We start from the raw sequence: 12,348 nt of genomic DNA on the forward strand, positions 1-12,348 counted from the left end.
CAAGATTAGAGGGGTGTTTTGCAGATTTGTTTGTTAACACTGTATTAATCAGCTGAATCCTTTTAAAAGAACTAATTTAGTTAATTTATAGTGTGAGGAAGACCGTAGTAAATTGTCTGTTGCCTGCTCCCCTATTCGAATATTATCCTCTACCATTCCTTACCAAAACGTTCAGATGTTGTCCTTGGGAACAAAATCATGTTTATTTACTTACAGACTTCATTTAAAATTCAATATACAATGCTGAAAACTTCCTTTCCACTCCAGGTGCTGAAAACAGATACGATGCTCAAAAGAACAGAATTGGGTTTCTTACCTAACTTCCTATTCTAAACCATTGTGAGATGACTGTGGTCGAAGTCTTTGGAGAAAATGTTTTTCTAATCCCATAAAAAGCTCTTACAGTGAGTTATTTGTCCTCATAAAAGAGAGGACAAAGGAAGAAAAAAAAAAAGATAATCTCAGGGGATCATCCAAAAAAAGTCGTCAGGAAGATACAAATCATCTGCAGTGTCACCGTATTAACCCAGCTATAAGGAAAGACAGTGATGTACAGGAATACAGATCACACAGCTGCCTGTCTGCCATCATGCATACAGAGCAGCTCCATACGGGCACTGACAAATCTGTTCAGACCTCAGACGAGGAGTGAATCCTGCGAGGACCTTGCTGAGCTTCTACCCTTAGACCTCTGACACAAGGCCACACTGGCTGGGAAACACTGTGGGGCGCTAAGTGCTCCCCTGTCATTCCCTGAGATTCCTCCAAGCAGAAAACTTCTGTGACTTGTCAGCCTGGCTAAGAAACAACCAAGCTTGGTTTAGGACATCTTTCAGGACATCTTCAGCGCAAGTGTTTTCACTGGGAAAGAATGCCTTGTAGAAGGGGCCATCTGGGCTGCAACCAGATCAAAAACATCAACCGAAAAAAGTTTTAACAACAAGAAAATGCTTTTAATCAATGCTGAAATATTTTAAAGGACAAACAAAGTTTCAGAAAGGTGAGGCACAACAGAGCTACACATTTCTCGGGCAAACAATAAAATGCAAAAATACATCAGACAGTAACGCGCACAACGAATGAAGGACTAGAATTGCACAAAAACAGCATAAAAGGACATTCTCTTCATTGATTGCAAACCCTGTGTTGTGCGCTCAGACATGGGGGTGGAGGGGTTGGGGGGCAAGCTTAACAAATCTGTTTTTGTTTTGCCATTCAGAGAGGCCCTCCATGTAGAACCCTGCCACAACTAACATGAAAAAAATGAGGGAAGTGCAAAAGAACAAGAGCTTTGCATTACGCCACTAATGGGAGACACAAAAGCTTGGCTAGTGGGTAAACGGGCTGTTGCATTTCTGTTCGCCTGCATGGGCTGAATCGCCTTTAGCACCCAGTATCTTTTCTAGAGACAGAGACTAGCAATTGACTGGGAGAGACTGAGGCATGAGAGTGGTGAAGATCATAATAAAAAATGCACAACAGTATGAATCTGTGTCTCACCTGTGTATTGGTGAAACAACTAAATTGAACTGGTTATGTGGTTTAACATGTGCTGACATCGAGCCACCACATCTAATGTGCACAATGCCATGCATGAGTGCAACAGGAGTAACAGGCCGACAGGATCCAGATACATTAACAAAGAAACAATGGTGTCTCAGATGACTATGGGACTTTTTTTAGCTTGTCCCAATCTCTAACTACCCTCATCAGAAAGAAGCATGTCCCGCTGCTCTCCCCATATCATTTATATAGACTGGCAAGAACAAGATGCATTGTGTTTTCATGCCTAATTGGCTTAATTGGTTTACTGGTTGGAGAAGCTTAAATGAAAGGAGAAGCTGTCTAAGAGAAACTGAGCCAAGTAGTGCCTTTGTCTTTGGCTTCCATGTGCCCTCCCCACCTTCACAACAGGGGATTCGACCAATCGGTGCCTCGCAAGCTGTTGGACAAGACCCTCACCAGCAGTCCGGCTGAATTATTAACGCAGCCCCGCAGAGCAGGAGCAGGAACAAACCTGGGGAACTTTATACTACACTTCAGCAAGGACAACTGGATATTCCTCAATCAAAGCTTATGTATCCCAAGTAATGATTAAATCATGACTATGCAGAAAGAACAAGTGGCACTTTTGCTGATTGTTCCCATATTACCCTTGATACAAACACAGGGTCTTGCAGCACCAACAAAAAAGTGGAATTAACTGCCAATCTTTGGGACAAAAGGAAGAATGTCATCACACTTCAACACATCAGAGTTGTGCATCTATAATTTGGTTGGCCTTTGTAAAGGTGTGTTGCATTGACAGTTCCTCCACCCTTTTTCCAGCTTACAAAAACCCTAGAAACCAAGATGCCGCATTTAATTCAGCACCAGAAAATCAGTCTCAAATGGAGTCGAAAATGTTCATTCTAACAGAGTGGAGCTAGTATAGCTTTTGACTGTTTAGAATGACGCAACTGGACTAACTAATATATTGAAAACCCTGCATTTCAGATTGATTTAATTTATCTGGAATGCACATGGTTCTTCGTTCTGATTTACGGAAAAACTGACATATTCTTGAGCATTTACTTTCCAAATCACATTGACGTAGAAAAACATCTCCTACTGCATGTGTGAATTAATATATTTCTCTGAAGCGGATTTATCTGCACCACAAACGGGTGGATTTACAACCTGTTTGAAATGGTCTAACACCTGGAACTCACATGTGAGATAGATCTCTTCAGTAATGCCCAAAAAAGTTACTTTTCACTCTCCTTCCCACATGCTCCAATGTTCAACCTCCCAAACTTCTTACATTCCCTCTCTCACGTCCTCTGCATTTGAAAGCATGTCCTTCCACCGACAGAAACACCGCAAGGGTTCTTTCTGTCTCCCTGCTGCCGTCAGCTGCCAAAACATGCAGGTTGCAGCGATGAGCACTATAAATATGATGTACAGCTTATGGGGTGCCACTGACCTCACAACACATGCCGAAGGAGTGCGGGGGAGCAGGTGCCATGCAGATTTATGACACTCAGCGAGAACTTTCACCCTCCATGTACTCTCATGCCCCAGCGAGCAGAGAGTCCAGCTTGTGATGACTAAACAAACTCACTCCTCCATGACAAAACCACATGTGAGAGAAATACAGTGTAAATGTAAAATGTGCAATTGTTTGGATGCACTTTCATAACTTTGCCTCTGGCAACTGGCACAGGTGAAAATTCTCCAGCCACCCTCTTGTTTGGGAAGTTTTGGAGAGTTTTAAAGTACTCTTGTTGAGTTATTCAATGATTTTTTTTTGGGGGGGGGGGTGATTTTCTGCCATATTCAAGTAAACTGATAGAGGTTGCCATTTATGTGGAAATTGCATTTTAAATATAGCGTTGCTACCAATTGGCTAGTCGGATGTGCGTCAGAATTTTTCTAAGCTACATGCCAGCATTTCTAAATATGCTGGTTTGGAACCAGCAAGAGTATTTTATAGTGTTTTTTTTTTTTTTATCTGCCAGTCATGTGCAAACTCATTTGACAGTCATGAGGGGACCATATGGACCTCCAGACTCAACACCAAAGGGGGGTCATTGAACATTCTTTTCCCTCAAGATTAAAAATTACTACTTATTTGGAATTTTGAAAGCCATTTAATTTTGTGTACCAAATAGCGCTTAGCTAGCATTTGGCAACAAAGAGACAATTTTGTATTCCTTCACCCATACTAATCTCAGCTGCAATAATAAACACATTTAAATTCTTTATCCCATACCAAACAGACGTGTTGCAGAATAATGAGAACCTCAACACCACCAGCTTCTTATCTCCAACAAGTCCGCTCCTTTCATTCTCCACAGCACTCCAGCCACTCTCGACAGAATTAGCCTGGTTCAGCATTGAGAGTTTAGTCTGATGGCCCTATTTCCTGGGAGATGGGCTGAGTAAAGCTCCAGGATTTGTGATGAAAAGAGATTGGAAAATGAATATAAGAAGAGCCCACATCCTCTCCTCTTGTGACGAAAACCCTCTGGTTGACTGCGGTGGAGGTAATTACATCTCAAGTGGGATCGGACCTAAAGCAAGGACCCGCATTTGCCATGGTTTCCACCCTTGGGAGAAGCAAACGCTTTGGGGGGAATACGCTTTGTGTTTAAGCTCCATTGTAAGAGTGCTTGTGTTCCACGAAGGGTGGAAAAATGTAACTCTAAACATGTGGGAGATTTGCATTTGCATGCCCTTGAGGCAGAAGCCATGGCCCTAATAATACAAGGCATTAGGAAGGCGGTCATACTAATGATTGTGGGGCCTTCAAAGTCAGGACTCTAAGGCCTGGGCAGGACCCCATTATGAGGATGCACAGGAGACGGGACTAATTCAGTCTCAGACTGTCACGCCCAGAAAACCAGGTGCATTTGGAAGCATCACAGTATGATAATATTTGAAGCACTGTTGCATCAAGATGAAGACTACATATCACAAACAGATTAAATATTTTATCATACCACCCAATAAATTGATTTTCAATATATTTCAAAGATTCAGTCTTCAATAAGAGGTACAGAAAGTTTTTATGGCATACACATGAAATGCAAAAGTTGTCTGGACTAACATTTTCCTACAGTCTCTTTTTCTAAAAGTTGGAATAAACAGACTGTTAGTGCTCTCATGAGAGATTTGTTTGCTTTCACAAACAGTTATACAAAATGAATCCAACATGATACATCTTTGATACTCATTTTTGAAGCTAAAGGGTTTCGAGGCAAAAATACATGGCCATTCTTTGCACAAAAGTAGTCTACAAAGATTACAGCTCTGTTGGAAAGCCTATTCAGCTGCCTTGTTTCATACTACTTACATAGCCACCTTTTATGACAACACACTAGCTGAAATGGAACATCCTAAGTGACTTATCTGGAACGTTCTACATACACAGAAATGTGATGCACAATTGATTTTAAAACAGGAGAAAAAAGAAAAGGGGTACAGTTCTTTAACATATAGCAATTAAATATATAGATATATAGCAGATATACTATTCTTGGTCCAGTATTGAACATTACATGTAATACATTTTACACCAAATAATAATATCCAAATTATTTCTAAATGATAATGTGACACTGAAAACTGGAGTAACGGCTGCTGAAAATTCCTATTATTAAAATAGAAAGCCATTTTTAACTGTAATAATATTCCACAATATCATTAAAAATACTTTTTTAAAGAACGTAAAATATTTTTTAAATCCCACCAACCCCAAACAGAAGACAGGTTCTAAAACAGAGCGAGTAATTTCTATCAAGAGCTCTGTAAATGTTTATAAATGTTTTAAACGTAATTGAATACACATATAAAAAGAGTTTGTTGTGTTTTCTGACAATACATAACATTACAAACCTCTAGCTCTGTAACTGTATTATGAGCTGGGGAAATGTCAGAGGAAAAATGTCGACAGCAATACTCGAACTCTACCTTTTTTCTACCACAGTCAGCCAGGCAGTATCTCTGTCCTTGTGAAATTGTGAAACAAAGTGCTCTCTTGAGGCTGTAGTGTCATTCTCTATGCTCTATACCAGCTATTCTCATCTTCCCCAGGATCACCCACAAAGCCAAAGCCGCCATTCAGAATGTTAGCAAGCTTTCTCCAAACATAACAGCACACACACTGCAGGAGATTCTCTGCTCTGGCCCCCAGGGCCCTAGAAGGTGAACTCTATTTCCACTTAAGCAAAAAGGGTCAGGGATCTCCTCTCGCAGGTAGACTCATCTCATCTGAGTGCATTTAATCTGGAAATTGAGGTTCTGGCTGACTCTACACCTTTGTGTCATAAGCATCAGAATGTTCCAGGCATATCTCCCGAAAATAACATAGAAAGGGTGTCCAATTTCCACAGCTTGACTTAAGTAACATTTTTAAAGAACATAAACAGATTATAAATGGGAAAATGTCGCTCAATACAGATGCACTGACAGACTTAAGGTGAAGGTTGTGCAAAGTTCATGAAAACCCAAGCGGAATAAGAGACTCTACAGAAGAACCTGCAATGATTGGATCAGAAACGGGTCATATCTACATAAAAACGCCATGTTATCACCAGGCAACCCCTCATTTATCTTTCCAAAATGTCAAAAGTTCATGCAAGTATCCTACAACAGAGTAAATATGTTTTAAAGTAATTCATAAATTAAAGTAAATAAGATATTTGAGAGAAGCTCTTCGATGGTAAATACAAAGCAGTATTTTTAGGTAAGAAATAAGCAGCAGTACCTGTATAGCCCAGAGAGTTGTCGTCATCGTGTTCTGCAGTGGGGGCCTCTGTGACCCTATTGCTAGTCCCCTCCTGAGTCCCCGTGTCTGTTGGAAGTAACACAGACTCTAAGTCCTCGAGCAAAGAATATTGGGCCAACGGCAACATGGTAGCGCCCCCAGTATCCCTGATACCAACAGATGAGGAGCACTAGGCTCTGTAGACAGCAACTTTTAAAAGGTCTGCAATTGCAATCTCCAAACTGCATTATTATGTCAAGAAAGCACTTCAATCTTCAAACTCTGAGGTGTTAATCAATTGTTAGCCATTAATCCATTGGAGAATCCCAAGGGTGTAAGTCCTAAATGTGGCCTTTTCCTTCTCTTCACAGGCCTAAAGAGTTGCAGTTAGCCTTGATCGTCTATGTGTATGTCTGAGGAGTGACAATGTGTGGCTTCTTGCAGCGCATGGGCAGAAGTAGGCCGACACACACAAAGTCATTGACACACACCCTATTTAGCTCTACATACAGTCATTGACTAAACTAATTCCCCAATCAGCACGTCGCTTTTCTGGAAGACAGACTTACAGCCCTCCTCTATGCCTGGTTTAGAAAGGGAGGACTGGGCAGGGGGTGTGGCAGATGCCCCCCATCATGGCGAAGTGTGGGATAAATCAGACTGGAGCCATGCCCACTTCCATTGTTAGGCACTGACGGGGTTAATTTGGGATGAGGGGAGGTGAAGGAGCCTGTTTAAAATAAAGGTGCTCAGAATGGGCCAGATGACTGGGAAGCATCCTGTCAGGATCGTGAATGAAGATTGACATAATTTACGGAGAATAAAAGGCAGACAGGCAAAACAAAAGGAAGTCATTGGAGAGCACTTAGAGCTCGGGGAAGTGTGACCACTGTCTGTCCTTTCATTCACGCTGTCGCTAGAGCTCTCTAACGAACAGTGCTGCTGTTTCAACTTTTTAAAGTCATTACTGAGTGCTTGAATTATTTTCAGGAGAATTCAAATGCCTGTTTTTAGTGTGACTTGGGCCACACTAGCTAGCGCTTCTGTTGATGCGTTTAGTGAAATGCCACTTTTAGCCTGCGTTATGCTGAGATGGCAGTATCTCAACAAACACCTCGCTGGGTACATTCACAGAATCTCAAGGTCGTGACCATCATGAGACTTTTGGCTAGCTTGTGTTGGAAGCATTAAAGCAGTGAAAATACATGTTTGCACATTTTTAACATTTGTACACTTTTAGCAATGTAAAAGGACACTTTATGAACATTTAACAGCATGCATGCAAACACGTAGAACTCACACATTTACTTGAGTCTGTCTGTTTGTGTATAGACACCATATTGACTTCACCATACCATTAGCGCTTCTGTTCAAACCCCAAAACCTGAGCTCTTTGTGATGCAAATGACTCAATAAATAAGATTTTAATACCAGGTCTACAAGCACAGACATATTTACAGCTTTTAATCAATTAATTTGTACATGCTTGACAAACATAAAACCTGTCTCTGCACAATTTGCTCAACCCACAGAATTCCAAAGAACCGGAATAGCCAACATTGACAAAATTCTACACGACAACTAAACACAAATGTATAAGCTTAAACTTTACATTTACATCTATAGATCAGCTATTTGGGATAATATGCATACAACTTAAAAAAAAAAAAATATGGAAATCTTGATTATATTTATAAAATATTACAAATATTATATATCCCCATGGGGAATCAATGTAGACAAGGAAACCTTGACTATCATAGCTCCAAAACTGCACAGACCGTAGAATTTGGGATTTATGGTAGGGTTTAGAAAGTACGCTCCACAACTCATTGACAGGTGGTGTACCCAGATGCCCTGGAGGACACACAAACAAAAACCTGGTGCTCCCTCACATTCAGATGGCCCTGATCCACACAAACCAATCCAAAACACCCTTCCTCCCCTGATGGCTAATTAAACCAAACCTTATGCGGCTAGCTGACATGTCTACATAGGATGTTCCCCATGCACCCCAAACCCCCGGCTGCCCACTTATTTTCAGACACACACCCTGCTTTCTCGTTTTCTGGCTTTATTGATTTAAGGAGAAGGTGATGAACTAGTTCAATAACAGCGGGCCCAGACATAAACACAACAACCGTAATTGGGTTCGTTTATCTCAATGGCTTTAAAAATCAAGGCCATTTGTTGAGTCCGCCATCACTCGGTTAATTATTTTTCAAGGAAGGAGAGACCAGGGGAAATATTAAGAAAATGAATCACAGTATTAATCAGTACACTAACACTTTTTTTTGATAGCAGTTTCTCATTTTTAGTTCTGCTTAAAGGACCTGACTTATGAAAGGGGTTTAATTAAGTCACATGATCGAACTTAGCAGGACACAATGAACACGTGCGGAGAGAAATAACTATGTGAACAGTGCAACTAGACTGCAAATTCACAAAGATTATGTTAAAAGATTCTGTGGAAGGACAAAGCACACATACGAAGAACATACTACTTCTGATTACAAATAGATCCAAAATGTCTTTGCTGAAAATACCTAATGTTATCATGTTGGAAACTTGTTTAAATGATATGACAAGATCATAAATTAATCATATTTAATGATACATGCAGCAATAATCATATTAACCAGCTTGTGCCAGCAACAATCCAACAATGATAAAATCAATCAAATCTATAATTTTAACGTTCTCGTGCACACTATTCTAATCTGCTGTTTTGTCTATTCGAAAGACAGAACCAGAGCTTAGGAGAATCAGACCATCTAGATATTAAATAAAGTTTATAGACATTCCATATCTACAGTATAGTGCTGTTGAGGTTGTTAGTATTGGACCACTTTTTATTGCTCTTCTAAAGCTTATGAAACCTAATGTAATTCATTGTTATGTTTTAATGAAGTTTCAACTTTAATGAAAGTTCAAATGTCTCAGATGTTTCCCCTAAGGCACCTTAAGAGAAATATAAATAGAAACAAATGAAACAATAACAGTATATTGTAGAGATGTATCATTTATGTAAAGAAAAAGAAAAAAAAAACATAAATCTCAGGGGGGAAAAAACAAAAGAAATGACTCTAGTCTCTAGTTTTCATTTGTTCTCCACATATCCACATTATTGTATAAGAAAAACAGATATCTCAGGAAATTTATGAAAAATCATTAATTGCATTTTTTTTTTTTTAAACTGTGCTATCATGACAAAACTTTTTCTGTAAAGAAATAAAACAAGAAGCAGGAACCTAAAGCAAGAAGTGTGTTCTCCAATCTTACTGATGTATAAGATAAATACATGAGATATTTAAAGACATATAATTTGTGGTTTTTCTGACATAAAAAACAAACGTGCTTATATAAATCCCTTATATATAAACGACAAACCAATCTCAGTAAGAAGGGATCTAAAAAAAAACCATTAAATATTGTTTGATACCTTTAAACATGATTGCTTGATTGTGGTATAAAAGGTAAAATTAATTAAAGTCAGACTAATTTAAATAAAAAGTAATTCAAATTGAACTGCAATATCCACTTGAACCAGTCTTCCAGTTGAGTGTCGTAAATGCCAAGTACATTATTCCAATGTTCAACGGCAGTCAATGCAATAAGACAATGACATTCACTCCCCATTAGGTTTAATGCAAAGTTAAGACGGTTCATCTGATAATAAAGCAATATGACAATTTAAAAATAAAGCAAGGCAGACTAGCTTTGAGGGGCTTCCTCATTTATTTTAAGCAACGTGGTTGGATGCATTATCCAGGTGCTTGTTCACATATTCAACTAAGCTTGCAAACGCCAAACAAACCAGTCAATCATCTTCTGACCACCTGACCTGAAACATATCCAACAACCGCTGTCCAAAAACATCAGCAATTCTACAAGGAGAACTTCTGAATAGCACCGGTGCGAATGCTTGTGGCTCAGTGAGTCACCGCGGTCAAGTGCTCTAGGAATAATCCAATCAATCTACGTCAAACTCGTGGCAGGCCTGTGAAAGTCAGAACAGCTGGCGAGGTCTCATGCAGCTAAACAGAGCACATGATGGGCATCGCTCAGGCCACAGAGGTTAAAGCTCTCAGTACAATAAGCTTTTCTGTGACGACTAAATGAAAGCCACTTCAGGTCCTGAAGACTGTGGTGAAAGGGCACAGCTGTTGAATGCAGCGTTATAAAAGCCATGATTAATGATCGCCACAAGGACAAGCCACCTTCAATCCGACAGACACACTTTGCAAGGTTTTTTTATCTGAGCTCTTCTTCAAGTTTATTTGGTCTCTGAAGGTAATTGTGTACTTAAAAGCCATTCTCAAGACACTAAATTGATAAATTGAGCCTTGGTGCTTATGTTGGCTCAAGTTCAAATCAAGTTGATACAAACCAATGGCTTCCTTTGTTGTTCTAATGTAATATGAATAAAAGGTGACACAGAGGTCAAAGAAAAGAAGTTAAAAGTACTTTAAAAATATATTTGAAATGTAAAAGTGTAACTTTGAGAACTTTCAAATATATATATATATATATATATATATATATATATATATATATATATATATATATATATATATATATACCCCAGTTACACTACTGTTCAGAAGTATAGGGGTTAGTAAGATTTTTTTATAAAAAAAAATTTAATAAATGGAATTTTTTCAGAAAGGACACATTGATCAAACGTGACTAAGACTTTTAACACTGTTATGTTTATTTATATAAACATTGTTCTTTTGAACTTTTGATTAATCAAAAACTCCTGGCCCAAAAAAATTTATTACAAAAAAAATCCATAAAAATATTAAGCATTACACATGTTTGAATCTTTATAAAACTCTAAAATGTCTCTTGAGCAGCGAATCAGCATATGACACTCAAGATCAGTAATGATGCTTTAAAAATATTTTGCAATATTACTGTTTTTACTGTATTTTTTATCAAAAAGATACAGCCTTGGTGAGTGCAAAGTTGTTCTTTTAAAATGATGTCAATAATAATTTGCTCCATAAAGGACAGTCATATAGAGACATTCATTCTAAAATCTAACTCTGAGGTCCAGGGTACATTCCTTCAAGGTCACGGTTCTTTCAAAATTTCTATTTCTATTAGAAAAAGTCTTTCAACAGTACAAGCTTCCTTCAGGCTTACAGCCACTGCGTGCCACCATGACAATAGCAGGGGAATTCTTCTAGATTTATTAAGAGGGTGACAGAACCTCTGCTAATTCACCAGAGCTCCAGGCTTTGAAGCGGCATTATTTCACCGCATGTTCATGTCTGAATCACATCAATCTTCAACCACTGCTGCACTTTGTTGTGGGCAAAAGAGTCAAGGTTTCATTAAGAAAAAAAAAAAACTCTACATAATGATGATTCATTCTTGGACTTATTTGCATGTGTGAGGGAGAAATGAAAGAAAGATGACTTATACAATACAATTCTCAAGATTTATACAGGTAGAAAGTCATTTTTAATTAACAATCGCTTAAGATTCATGAGATTTGAAATATGGTATGTACTTTGTTTTTGGTTTTGTGTGTGTGTGTGTGTTTTAAGCTCAAAAAGATAAATAACCTAAGATTATTTTCTTTTTTTATATATATATATATATAAACTGCCCTTTAACAGTCAGTTATGGATTTCAAAGGATCACGTTATTAGAATAAAATGAATACTGAAATTCTTTAAATTATACACTCAAATGAAAAACGGGATCTACCGGAGCAGATAATTTACACTTCAAGAATAATTAGAGTGTGATTTTTCAGCTGAAAGCTTTGGTCACAGTTCACCAGCCGTCTGATCCAGAGTCAGGCAAGCTGAACAAACAGCGAGAGCCTATCTGCCTTTTCCAGGCTCACAAACAAACATTCACATCCACAACTTGTGCAACTACTGTATATGCATTTCACTGACACCACAGTTCGACAGCAGTATTTGCATCCCTTCTGAGAAACGCTGCTCTGTTTTATCAACATACCAGGAAATAATGTCTCAGAGCTCAAGCTCCTCGCTTACAGATCTTGGCTGAAGGAGAATGACGCTGTTAAATGGATTTGCCATCTTTAACCTGAGGGGACTGTGGGACAGAGTGGG

At 38.7% G+C, this 12,348-nt stretch overlaps 1 pseudogene; it reads right to left on the reverse strand.

The window, feature by feature from the left end:
- The window catches only part of LOC113058714 (roundabout homolog 1-like), a 220,690-nt pseudogene that overhangs the window by 139,535 nt on the left and 68,807 nt on the right, over positions 1–12,348 (reverse strand).

Source organism: Carassius auratus, chromosome 40 (genome assembly GCF_003368295.1).
Source record: "Carassius auratus strain Wakin chromosome 40, ASM336829v1, whole genome shotgun sequence".
In the NCBI taxonomy this organism is placed as follows: Eukaryota; Metazoa; Chordata; class Actinopteri; order Cypriniformes; family Cyprinidae; genus Carassius; species Carassius auratus.